Raw genomic sequence first — 12,961 nt, forward strand, 5'->3', positions numbered from 1 at the left:
TTTGCCTCCATTCTGTTTACTTCTTTACCTGTAATTTTCTCCTCTTCTTTAATTTGAGACATATTTCTTTGTTTTCTCATTTTGGCTGCTTTTCGGTGTTTGTTTTTATGTATTAGGTAGATCTGCTACATCTCCCAGTCTTAACCTAGTGGCCTTATGTAGTAGGTGTCCTTTGTGGCCCAGTGGCATTGTCTCCCTGATCACCTGTGCTGGGTGCTCTAGGAATGTCCCTTGTGTGGGTTGTGTGTGCCTTTCTGTTGTAGTTGAGACTTGATGACTGTTGGCACATCAGTGAATGAGATTGACTCTTAGGCTGACTGGCTGTAAGGACTGGCCATGCCCATAGGGTATTATTACCTGCTGTGTGGAGGCTGACTCTTTGGAGTGGGATTCACCCCAGTGGGCTTGTGTGCTTATTGAAACCACCCTTTGAGTATGCCACATTTGGGGCTAATTAGGTGGTGCTCTGTTGAAGTCTAATGCCAGCTTCTGGGTGTGTTGTTTCTGGAGACTCTTAGGAGGGGTTCCCATGCAGACGAAGGTCAGCCACTATCTGTGACTGGCCCACGGCTACCTGGTTGGGGCTACAAAGCTATCTGTGGTTGGTTGCTGTCTGTGCTGAACCTGAGGCATGTGGAAGAGGCCACACAGTGAACCAAGACTGGCTGCCACCAGCCCTGGGCCTGGGGCAGCTCAGCAAAAGGCCCAGGGCACCCCAAAGCCTGGGGCTGTCTGCCAGCTGCTGGTAAGGCTCAGCACCTGAAAGAACTTTGGGTGGTATGCGAATTGGATAAGGCGGTGTCCAGAGAGCAAGTGGTGTTGGTACAGATTCAGATTTGCTGCCAGTGCTAAGCCTCAGATCACACTGAGGCCAGTTGCTGCCTGTTTTGGGTCCACAGACCATTGATAGTTTTTCAAGAGCCCGGGGCTGCCTGCCAGCTGCTGGTAAGGCTCAGCACCTGAAAGAACTTTGGGTGGTATGCGAATTGGATAAGGCGGTGTCCAGAGAGCAAGTGGTGTTGGTACAGATTCAGATTTGCTGCCAGTGCTAAGCCTCAGATCACACTGAGGCCAGTTGCTGCCTGTTTTGGGTCCACAGACCATTGATAGTTTTTCAAGAAATACTACAGTTCAGGCCAGGGCTGGTTGCCTGCCACTGAAATGCGTGAGTTGAGGCCTGTTGATAGCTGCAGAAGGAGCCCCTTGCCTAGAGCGTGGGATGGGGCTGGTTGCCCAGTAGTGAAATTGCCACCAGCAATTAGCGAGTTGGGTGGGGCTGGATCTCAGAGAATCAAGGGGCAGAGCAAGTTGATCTCACCAGGCCAATGCAGAATCAGATTTGGCCCTGTAGGGAGAGGGCTCAACACAGGGAAGATGGCACCTGTTGTAGGCTGCACTGGAGGAGGGCTCAACAAAGGGACAATAATGACTGTGCCTCCAGCCCTCACTCTGAAGCCACGCAACTCAGTCTTTCCCTGAATGTCTCTGGCACTTCCCGAGCTGCTATCTCTCTGCCAGTGAGTGCTTGTGAGTGAGTGAGTCTGTGCATTGGCCCTTTAAGGGAATATTTGCTTTTCTAGCTGTTTTTTTGTCTCGACCAGACAGTCGGAATTTCTACTGATTTTCACAGTCAAATTTTGTGGGGACTCCTCTTCCCAGTACTGGACTTCTGGGCTGTGGAGCTCTGGTGTGAGGCCTTGGGCCCCTCATTTTTTCAGGGAGAGGGGCCTCACACCCGAAATATCCCTCCTGATGCTCAACTGCTACATGTGGGTGTGGGATAAGCTCGTTTCTCATCTCCACCCCTCCTACTGGTCTCAATGTGGCCTTTTCTTTATATTCTTAGTTATAAGACTTCTGTTCAGCTAGTCTTCAGATGGTTCTCCAGGTCGACTGTCCCATAATTTACTTGCAATGTTAACGTGGTCGTAGGAGGAGGCATGTACAGCGTTACCCACTCTGCCATCTTGACCGGAACTCCTCTTCATTGTAGCTGTACAGTGCAGTATTGAAGGAGAATGGGCAAGGCTGAATTTCATTATATTGAGTTAGGGAAGATGAATGCTAATTACATCATTACATGTGTGACACATTTAACAATGGAGAAGTAAGGGACATTAAAGCAGCATGTGGACTTGGTTCCATAGTGTAGCGGTTAGCGCGCCTGCTTTACACGTAGAAGGTCCTGGGTTTGCACCCCAGTGGAGCCACATTCCATGGTCTATGGCCATGCTACCCTGAACAAGCCTGATATCTGATCTCAGAAGCTAAGCAGGGTTGGGCCTGGTTAGTACTTGAATGGGAGACCACCTAGGAAGACCAGGTGCTGTAGGCATAAATAATAATAAAAAAATAAAGCAGCATGTAACAAATATACCTAATCTCCAGCTGGATTTAGAAGTCTGCTCAGCCTATTAATGTAGAACCCCCCAGATAGGTAATTGTGAGAACATCTGTTCAACAGGTACTTATAGGAGGAGCTGAGCAGAGGAGCAGTGATAGCAGTGCTGAGACTCTTCTTTCTTGTCCTGAGTGATTCAACATGAGCCCTAAATTGCATACCCCATTCAATATAATGCAAGTCCTGCAGTTAACCAAACCCACCTCTTACAAAGTTTAGCAACTACTTGGTTTTAGCTGATCAGTCCCCTTGAAGTTCACCATCAGTACCACACTGCATACTTTAGAAAATTTTGGTAAATTCAATTGGTCTTCATTCCATTTCATTTTGAGTAATTATAGATTATAATCTTTTTAATAGATTTTTATAGATTATAGATTAGGACTTTTATAGATTAGAACTTTTAAATGTTGAGGTCTTCTCCCAAAGTCTTCCTGAGGAATTGTAAGTGGGGTCTCCAAGGAGAAGAAACTACACATATGAAGAAAGACTAAGAGAAGGAATTTGTGTAAGAAGGGGAAAAAACTATGAGAAGGCCAGTAGGTCAAGGGAGGGATACAGAGAGAAGGGCGAGGTTGGCTTGAAGTGGGGCTAGAAAGATGGGTAAACTGCACCCCTTTTTTATTTATTTGTATGCCCTTTTCTTCCCTATTCTGGACTTCACAAAGTTGGCCCTTGCAGACTGCATTACCCAGAATCCCTTGCTGGCTGGCTAATTGTTGGATTTGACCAATGAAATGCAATGACAATATATTGAAGCACAGCGGGAGAAGCAAGTCAAAGTATGTCTCTTCTAACTCCCTCCCTGCCTTAGCTCCCTAGCTAAGGCAAGAACTGCATCCTGCCACTTCCTCGTGAGACTGCTCTACCCTGGCTCCAGCTCTCATTGAGTTCCTGGAGCATACTAACTTTAATTTTAGGGATATTAATGGCTTCGTATTATTGTTACTTATTGCCTCATCATATCTGGTTTGTTTTCTGAACTGTGCCTATACTCCTGTAAGCAGTCACTTAATTGAAGTATCTTTATCTGAATGATCTGAGATGAATTCTGTTTCCTTCAGGAAACCCGATTTATATTGGTGGGTTCTAAGGCTATGCAGCTGAAGAAACATCTTGTAAGTCCAACAAAAAACACCACTTTTCTTGCTTACCCAAGATGTTTGATTCCACACAACAAAAAGATGGAATCTTGGAGAATCTTAGTAACTACTATTATGCACCTTTCTCTTATGAATCATATATAAGGCTGGCTAAAGGCATGTCTGCAAGGTTGGAGAAGGATTTTCCATGACTCCCACCCAATTCCCTCTTCTTTTTTCTATTTAGTAGGCCATTTCTGACCTCTCACATTGCTCTTGTGTGCCTAGCTAAGGAAATTAAAAAATGTATCCTAAAAGCTATGCGTTTTTAGACTGGCAGCCAACACATATGATATACAGATCCATGATAAAATATATATGGTTTATGATGACTTAGTAAGTTACTCCCTTCTCCAGAACAGGAATTTTACAAGATTTGAGAGATAGTACCTTGGCCCTGAATATAGTATCTCGATACCTCCCTACCTCCCTTGTGAGGTCGGTCAGAAGTAATTTGTTACCATTCATAGTTAAAGTATGCATTATTACCTCTGGATTCATAGTTATCCTGTAATAATGGAATACTTTCTTGCATCCTGCTGTGCTCTCTTGGGAAAGAGAAAAAGCAATTAGGATACAGCTAAGGTGCCGGGAATTGTACAGAACCCTAGCTTGCTTTGTCTGTGTCACAGTGGTGAATGAGAGAGGTGACTCAGGTATTTAACTAACACCTTGGAACAAAAAGACCAAGAACTACTGCCTTCACTTTTAACTATAACTAGAGGTATAATTTCTCATTTTCAATATGTATATAAAGATATCTTTTCTTTTTTTGTGGAGAGAGTAGATGGCAAGGAATAATTATCATTCATAAACCGTTACTGTTTGTATTTGGAATGTCAGCTTCAGGAGGGTGGAGACTTTGTTTTGTTCACTGCTATGGCCTCACTGAACAGACTCATACCTGTCACTAACAGATGCTCAAGATGTATTTGTAGAAAAAAAGGGAAAATTAGACAGTCTCCTTTCTGCTGGACACACCCTGGCATTTCCTTCTTAACCTGCATTACCCAGAATCCCTTGCTGGCTGGCTAATTGTTAACCTCTCTGAGTTAAGAAGCATGATATAAAGGGAAGAGGACAGATTCCGGAAGCCAGTAAAACTGTCTGTATGCAGATCTGTCCTTTATTAGGTGTGCTATCTCATGTGATTGAACTAATTTTGTGCTGTTCAGATTTTTCATCTATCCTTCTGTAAAATAAGCTACCAATATTTACTTCACTGTGTTAAGAGTTAAATAACATGAGGTGTGTGGAAATTCAGGGTAGGAAACAATAAATGATTTATCATTATTTTTTTTTACCATATGAGATTATTTATGAGCACACTACATTTGTAACTTCTGCATCAGGAAAATCTGATGATGTTTCTAATATTGATAGTGTCTTTGGAATGGAAGAACTGTTTAGGACTGTCCTACGAGAAAGTGTAAATTTGAGAAGTAGAGATTTATGCCAAGATCAGAAACTTTCTCCACCTAAATTTTACTAGAAATGGGTTGAATTTGGCTTTGATTAAAGGAAACAATTATTTCGATTGGTTTGGCTCAAATAACTTCATTTCATGGGAAAATAGTCAAATGGTTTTTATGAGAAGCACAATAGACTGGATAGAGCCCCAAGAACTAGGAACTCTAGTTTCTACTCCCTAAATGCTTTGTTGAATCAATTTTCTACTCTGTAAAATGGGTGCGAAGATCCCATTTTAAGCCTTTTCTTGTACATAAAGCACTTGAGAGGGCTGTATCAGAGAATGGACTGGATGTCCTATGTTATCTTTGAAACCCTGTATATGTCTTAGTTTTTTTTTTTTTTTTCTGAGTGCAGTTTGGTTAGTTAGTGAATCAGGATGGCCAGTAGTGGTAAAGACTAAGACATGATGGCAGGTGAGAGTGTGGGAACCTGGTAAACACACAACACTGCTATTTTGCAGTATGGCCTTTCAGGTGATGAACGATCTGTGAAACCATGGGAACAAACATCCCCAGTCCAAGAGAAAGGGGGATGCCTTACTCTCTTCCAGGAAAAATACCTGAAGCTTCCACAGCCCCTTAGGCTGAAAGCAAAGAGTTAAAACATTGTTGCTCAAGAAGAAATCAATACCAGGCTTTGTTTCCTTCGAGAGAGAGCTCTGTTCCAACTGGAGTGGGATATGCCAAGTATACGACAGCCTGTTCGGGGCCTAGCCTGACCAGTGGTTGTGAAGGAAACAACTTGATAACCCCAGGGGACCGTGTCAGTGAGAGTCACTGGGGACTTGAAAATGAGAATGTCAGTACATTGCTTCTATTTATCTATTCCTTAAAGACAGAAGTAGAAAAGGTTTAAAGCAAATATTGTCTTGAAATGACAGAATATTTTCAAAACCTTTTGCTGTTAAGCTAGCCCAGGATCTGGATCTGCCTTACATACAGTGGATTCGAACACTTTGACTATGCGATCATATGTTGATCAGAGAAGGCCAGCAAGTGCTACAGGTAGTAGTGGACCTGCAGCAGCTGAGGGGGAATGTGGGCCGCCGGGTTGGTCCCTGACTACATTTTTTGCCCAGTGATTGTTATCTCTAAGATGAAGTTCTCTTAGCTCTGGTCAGTCTGCTCAGGTTGTTCAGCCCACTTGACAGGTCACTCAAATGATGCCCCTTCCTGTTGGACCTCTCAGGTAGAGTCATCAGGGGCTACCTGGATGCTTGAGACTAGGACTATCTCATCTCCTATCTCTATAGTTACACACTGGTACTGAGAGTGGTTAGTGTACATTTGCTAAATTTACCTGGATTTTTCATTCTTCTGTCCATCTCTGGAATGTGTCTGTACTCTGAATTCCAGGTTCTTTCATATCTGGGCTATCTTACTGATATTGAGACTTACATTAAAACACTCAGATACAGTACTTAGATGGAGACTTTGAACTCATTGGAGATAGGTGGGGCCTTGAATGCCAAGAGGAACATGACTAGGTATTAAATAAGACCTGTCTCCACAACTTATCACTTCTGCATGCCTATATTCACTCAGTGAACATTTACTGAGCACTTACTATGTATCCGATACTGTTCCAGACAACAGAAATACAACAGAGAAAAACAATCCCTGCTCTTAAGACTCTTACATAACCCCTGCTCTTACTCTTACTTTCTAGTGGATGCAAACAAATATAAATTACAACAACAACAGCAAAAACAGATACCACAATGATCATTAAAGCAAGTTGGCTGGGTGCCTCTGTGTGTAGTCAAGAAAAGCCTTCCTGAGAAGGTAACAGCTGGGATCTGAGTGGCAGGAAGGAACTAGGCCTGCAGAGATTTGGGGAAGAGCTTTCAACAAGAAGAAGCAACGAGTGCCAAGGACCTATGGATGCTTTCAAACCCAGATGGGACCATGGCAATAAATGAGACCAGAGAGCTCGAAGGGCCCATGTTGAGAAGGGCTCCGTAAGCCAGGGCAAGCCATTATTTATATATTTATTTATTTGGAGCATTATTTATATTAACAGGTGCTTGCAGTTTGTTGACATTTTTTGTTTTTTGTTTTTTTGAAAAATCAAGTTTTAACCTTTTATTACACACTCCCTGGTCCTTCTTTCTTCCCCTCTCTCTTACTATTCTGATAATTCTGCCGGTAATTGCATGCAGGATCCCTGTGACGTGGTAGCCTCTGTCACCGTTACAGGTCTGACGGGCCTGCCACGTATTTATTGCCCCGTCTGGAACTCCACCAGGGCCCCGTAATCTTTGCTGCCTCCGCAGCCTTTGCTCCTTCAGCAGCATCAGACTCCACAGTGTCTCCATCTCCTGCACTGTGGAGGTGCTTCCTGGCTTTATTTTTCTTTATGGCAGCCTGGTGTGCAAATACATCTTCCTTGGAGTCGTTCCTGTTGATGAAACCACATCCGTTTCTTACTCTGAACCATTTGACCGGTACCCAAACCCTTGTTGTATTGATTTTGATCTCGCAGGAACCACCACATGAGCCCACCTGCTGCTTGTGCTGCTGCCCTTGTTGCGGGCTTAGTGTCAGCAGCATTTAGGGCAGAGGCGGTGGGTGGCTGCTGGGTCTCTGCGCACTGCTCGTGGTTGTGGTGATGGTGACCGATGGTGATGATGACTCGTGGGATGTGATGGTAACTAGGGCGGCAGCGGTGGTGGGACAGCCCAGGATTCCCTGGGGTCAGCTTTCTGCTCTTACTGTGGAGCTGCATTGTTACTCTTAATATGATGAGAAGACACTGGGTGATTTAAAATTTAACCTTATATTTTGAGATAATTGTAAATTCATACGCAGTTGTAAGAAATAAGGCCGAGAGCGCCTTTGTACCGTTTACTCCCTTTCCCCCTACATTCACATCTTGAAACAGTGTAATGTAATATCTCAACCAGCATATTGACATTGATATAATTCACTGATCTTATTCATATTTCCCCAGTTTTACTTGTACTTATTTGCGTATGTGCGCGCGTGCGCATGCGCACGCAAATGTGCCCATATGTGAGTATTTAGTTCTGTGCAATCTTATCACCTGTGTAGAGTAATGTATCCATCACCACAGTCAAGATACAGAACAGTTCCATCACCACAAGGAGCCTTTACGTTGCCCTTTCATGGTCATATTTATATTCCTGCCACCTCTGTCCTCGCCCTAACCTCTGGCAACTACTAATCTCTCTTCATGTCTGTAATTTTGACATTTCAAAAATGTTATACATATGAAATTTACAGTATGTAACTTTTTGGGATTGGTTGTTTTTCAACATCAGTATGTATCAATATGCACGTATCAATAGTTTGTTTCTTCTCATTGCTGAGTGATATTATACACTATGGATTAACGCAGTTTATTTAACCATCACCTACTGAGTTGTTTTCTAGTTTTTAGCTATTGTGAAGAAAGCTGCTATAAACACTTGTATGTAGGTTTATGTGTGAGCCTAAGTTTTCCTTTCTCTTGGGTAAATGCCTAAGAGTGCAGTTGCTGGGTCGTGTGGTTTTTGCACATTTGTTTTTTTAAGAAGCTGCCAAAATATTTTCCAGAGCCATTGGGTCATTTTAAGTAGGAGATGATGACTTGTTTTTGTTAAGACCATGGTACATGCTCTTTGGGACACAGATTGTCAGGTTTTCAAATAGACACCAACTCTGAGGTTAAGAGGACAAGGATGATGGCTTGGGCTAGGGAGGAATTAGTAGAGATGAAGAGAAGTGACTTGGACCTCAGGCCAAATGTGTAAATTTTCTGGGCCTTTTCTGACTCTTACCTGTGAAAAGACGAACTGGAACATCCACATCATAGGATGTTGAGGGTTGCAGATCATGGGCTTGGCACACATAGGAAGCACAGAAATTAAGAAGCATCATCTTTGAGTTCAATTTCTGTTTCAATGGGTGCAGGATCCTCATTGCCCTTTTGTCTTTTCTCTTTATTATTTTTTAATACTCCAAGCCTCCTGAATTGCTCAGGGTTTCCTTATTTGTTTTCCGATTAGATTATTAAAAAAAGTAACCAAATCTGTGCCTTTATGCACAAGTGCTTGCCTTTATAAAGTTCTTTGGAGAATGATACCACACAGGATTTCTCTTTTCCCGTTTTGCTGTGCTTCGGACTGCCTGAGGCATTCTCTCTGTTGCAGAGCCCCATCTCCATCCTACTATGAAAATACTTCTGCTGATGAAGGGATTCTGGGTTTCATGGAGAATAAAACAATAGCTGCAGCTGGTTGGAGCTAGTAATCTAGTTAGTCGCTCTGCAGTGGAACTCAAGTAAATGGAAAACTGAACCTGGAACTCAGTGTGCCAATGGCCTCAAGACCACAGGCACTTATTCAGTTGAGAACTCGTTCAATTCCCTCTCACCTCTGGGTTTATACGAGGGAATCAGGAATGTAGGAAATAGTGAATGGAGCTCATACAATGTGCCACAGTCTTAAAATATTCCATTTTATTTAATCCTCAGTGTAATCCCACGTGGCAGTGAGCTCTGTCTCCATTTTATATATGCAAAGATAAGACTCACAGGGATTAAGTTGCTCAGCACTATTACAACACTAGTAGTTAGTAGAGTCAAGATTTCAGTGAGTTATGTGTGCAACGTGTGTTCTTTTTCCACGTACAGTCTAAAAGATATAGAGTAGCAGGCCTGAGGTGTTTGAGCCTCTTTCCTATTTTCTCTAACCTGTTAATCGGGACTCTTCCAGTCTAGGCAATTGAAATCCAACTAAACTGGCTTCAAATAAAAAGGGAATTTACAGTTGGCAATTTAAAATATCATCTTCAGGTATAGCTAGATCTAGGTGCTCAAACGATATCATCAAAAGTGAGTTCTCCAGATTCCTATACTCTGCAGTTCTGTTTTGGTTTCATTTTCAGGCAGGCTCTCAACTCCAGATGGTTCCAAGACCTTGCCAACTTTTTCACTTTCTAAGTCTGTGGAGAAGGCTTCTTGTTTGATTGCTTTGGAAAAGTTCTGAGATTGACTTTGGATTGATGTAGGTCTGTGCCAATCCTCAAATAATCACTGTGGCCCCCAAATAGAACCAAATTGATTGCTGGGACCTGTGGCATAGGCCCACCCTTAAACACAAAGTGGAAAAGAGAAAAATATTGAGTTGCTATTATCATAAAAATGGCAGATGAACATTGGGTAGGAAAAAACAATGAAAAGTCACTATGATACTCTATTAGTACCATCTTACCAAAGATTGTTTCATTGTTTCATTGTTTTCATTTTCCTTACTTTCCCCATTTCTCCATCAATCTCTCCCTCCTTTTTCTTTTCTTTCTCTGTTTCTATAACATTTACTAAGTACATTTATATAAATTATTTTCTTAGATTCTTCTTTGGACATTACAAGATAGGTAATAAGGATTGATTATTATTACTCTCATTTTACAGAGTAGGACATTAACACCCAGAGGATGAAATGATTCTCTTTTCTCTAAAAGAATTCATCTGTGAAGAAAAAAATGGTCAGAACTGGCAAGGTTCAGTGATATTTATATGTCTAAACAAGAGAGGGGTAATCATTTGTGCTCATGAGAAATCAAACCTGGGACCTTGGCCTCATTAGCAGTGAGCTACTAGCTCTTTAGAAATATAAGGCAGAGAATGGTATGAGAGAATTAATGCACATCCCAAATGTCTAATGTGTTACTAGACTGAGAAGGCCCAGGGGCAAATGTGGCTCATTCTATGACTGCAGTATGAGCTATGTGTCATTAGGAGCCCTCGGAGAGGATTTATAAAGAAACACACTCTATGTAGTTTGAAGCAAACTCTCTTTTTTTATTCATTGTCAACTGTTTTTTAACGTTGAGGGAATTGATGCTTGGTCCAAAGAAGCTATAAATGTGTTTTAGGCATTGTAGAATGGGATCTGTGGTTCTTCTGAAAGGGTGATAAATCTCGGGCACCATTAGCCTGGCTCTCCTTGATCAAAAGGTGAGCCAAGTTTTACTTAGAAATAAACCACCATTGCCTAGTGTGATTATGAATTTGGGGTGTAACAGGCTTCGCCGAGCATCTACAGCTTTTAAAAAAATATTAAATTTTATAGTTGAACAATATTATATTAGTTTCAGGTGTAAAACATAGTAATTAGACATTTATATACCTTATGAAGTGATCACCCCGATAAATCTAGTACCTATCTGACACTATACGTTGTTATTACAATATTATTAACAATATTATATACAATATATATTCCCTATGCTGTACATTACATCCCAGTGACTATTTTTATAACTGCCAATTTGTACTTCTTAATCTCTTCATCTTTTTCACCCAGTCCCCCAAGCCCCTCCCATCTGGCAGCCATCAGTTTGTTCTCTGTATCTGTGAACCATCTACAGCTTTAAGAGATGTTTCTGTCTGAGGCTTGTGCTATCAAAAAACATCAAAAATTGAATTACAAAAAGATATCAGGAATATATTTTTTCTCCATTTTCTTTTACAGTTAATCTAACAAAAAAAGGAAGCAGTATACTCTTTTTAAATAATTATTATTTAAGACACAGTTCATAAATATTTATTGTGTACTTTGTGTCTGTCAAATACTTAGAGTAAAATGAACACATGTGGTCCTTGTCCTCAAAAATCTTAAGTAGGCGGGAAAAATAGCACAGGAAGATAGACAGAGTGAATCTCAGTTCACCTACAAATGTTAAGTAAAGTCTCTGGCCTTGGTTTCCTTATAAATGAATAAATATTACCTCTTATGGAAATAAAGATAAAGAGACAATTTTTCTAGAGTGCCTATCATGTGGCAAAAATGAGATATCTTAGCACTTTTCCTGTTTTCCACCACTCTGCCTTGACAACTTTCCTTTCTCACCTTCTTCCCTTCCAATTGGTCAAGAACTGAAGACAAAACCTACTCTATCAGTTGGGAGGAGAAGCTGCCCAGATTCTCTTGTCTTCTCATGCTTGGACTAGCCATGCCCACCTTAGAGGAAATATTTTCCCTCAAAGGAAAACAATCAGCTTACATCTAGGGAGAATTCATGCATAAACTGTTTTAATCCAGGAGAAAGCTCTATGATCATCTAGCCCAAATGTGCATCAGGATCACCTTGAGGACCTGGTTAAAGTACATGTGAAAACTCCGAAGCAGTAACCCTCAGTTGGGCTTTTCTGTTTAAAAAATGTTCTCCACTGTGGTACATTCGTCCAATGGATTCAGTGGTAAAAAATAATAAGCGATCAAGCCATGAAAAGATGTGGAAGAAACTTAAAGTGCATATTACTAAGTGAAAGAAAGCAATCTGAAAAGGCTGCATATTTTGTGGTTCCAACTATATGACGTCCTATAAAAGTCAAAACAGTGGAGACAGTAAAAAACAAACAAAAACAAAAAAACCCTAGTGGTTGACAAGGGAGAGGGAGGCAGAAAGAGGGGGTTGTATAGGCAGAACATAGAGGATTCTAGAGCAGTGAAACTGTTCTATATGATACTATAATGTTGGATGTGTGTCATTCATTATATGTTGTCCAGACCCACAAAGTGTGCAACACAAAGAGTGATGTAGACTATGACTTTGACTGATAAAAATGTGTCAATGTTGGTTCATCAATGGTAACAAATATACCACACAGTGCTGGATATTGGTGGTGGGAGAGGCTGAATGTGATTATCCAAAGTGGGTATAGGGGAAACTCTCTGTAGTTTCCCTCATTATTGCTCTGAACCTAAAACTAAAAAGTAGTCTATTAATTAAAAAAAATTCACCAAATGATTATAATTCAGAGCATATTTGAGACCAGCAGAACTGACCCCATGCCATCGTTTTACAGGTGCGAAATAGAGAAACAGGGGAAGAGAGAAGAGATGCAACACAGGGTGAGTTAATGGCAGAGACTGCAGTAGAACTTAAGCTCCTTGCTCCTTCTGTGCGCTTTCTCCTGTTCACCGCTGTGTTGATGG

The 12,961-nt window shown here is 41.4% G+C and overlaps 1 pseudogene; it reads left to right on the top strand.

Moving 5' to 3' along the window:
* The first annotated feature begins 2,219 nt into the window (after positions 1-2,219).
* LOC112478171 lies at positions 2,220-2,335 on the top strand (annotated as a pseudogene).
* Positions 2,336-12,961: the final 10,626 nt, after the last annotated feature.

This window comes from Pteropus alecto, unplaced genomic scaffold (assembly GCF_000325575.1).
Source record: "Pteropus alecto unplaced genomic scaffold, ASM32557v1 scaffold42, whole genome shotgun sequence".
Classification (NCBI taxonomy): Eukaryota; Metazoa; Chordata; class Mammalia; order Chiroptera; family Pteropodidae; genus Pteropus; species Pteropus alecto.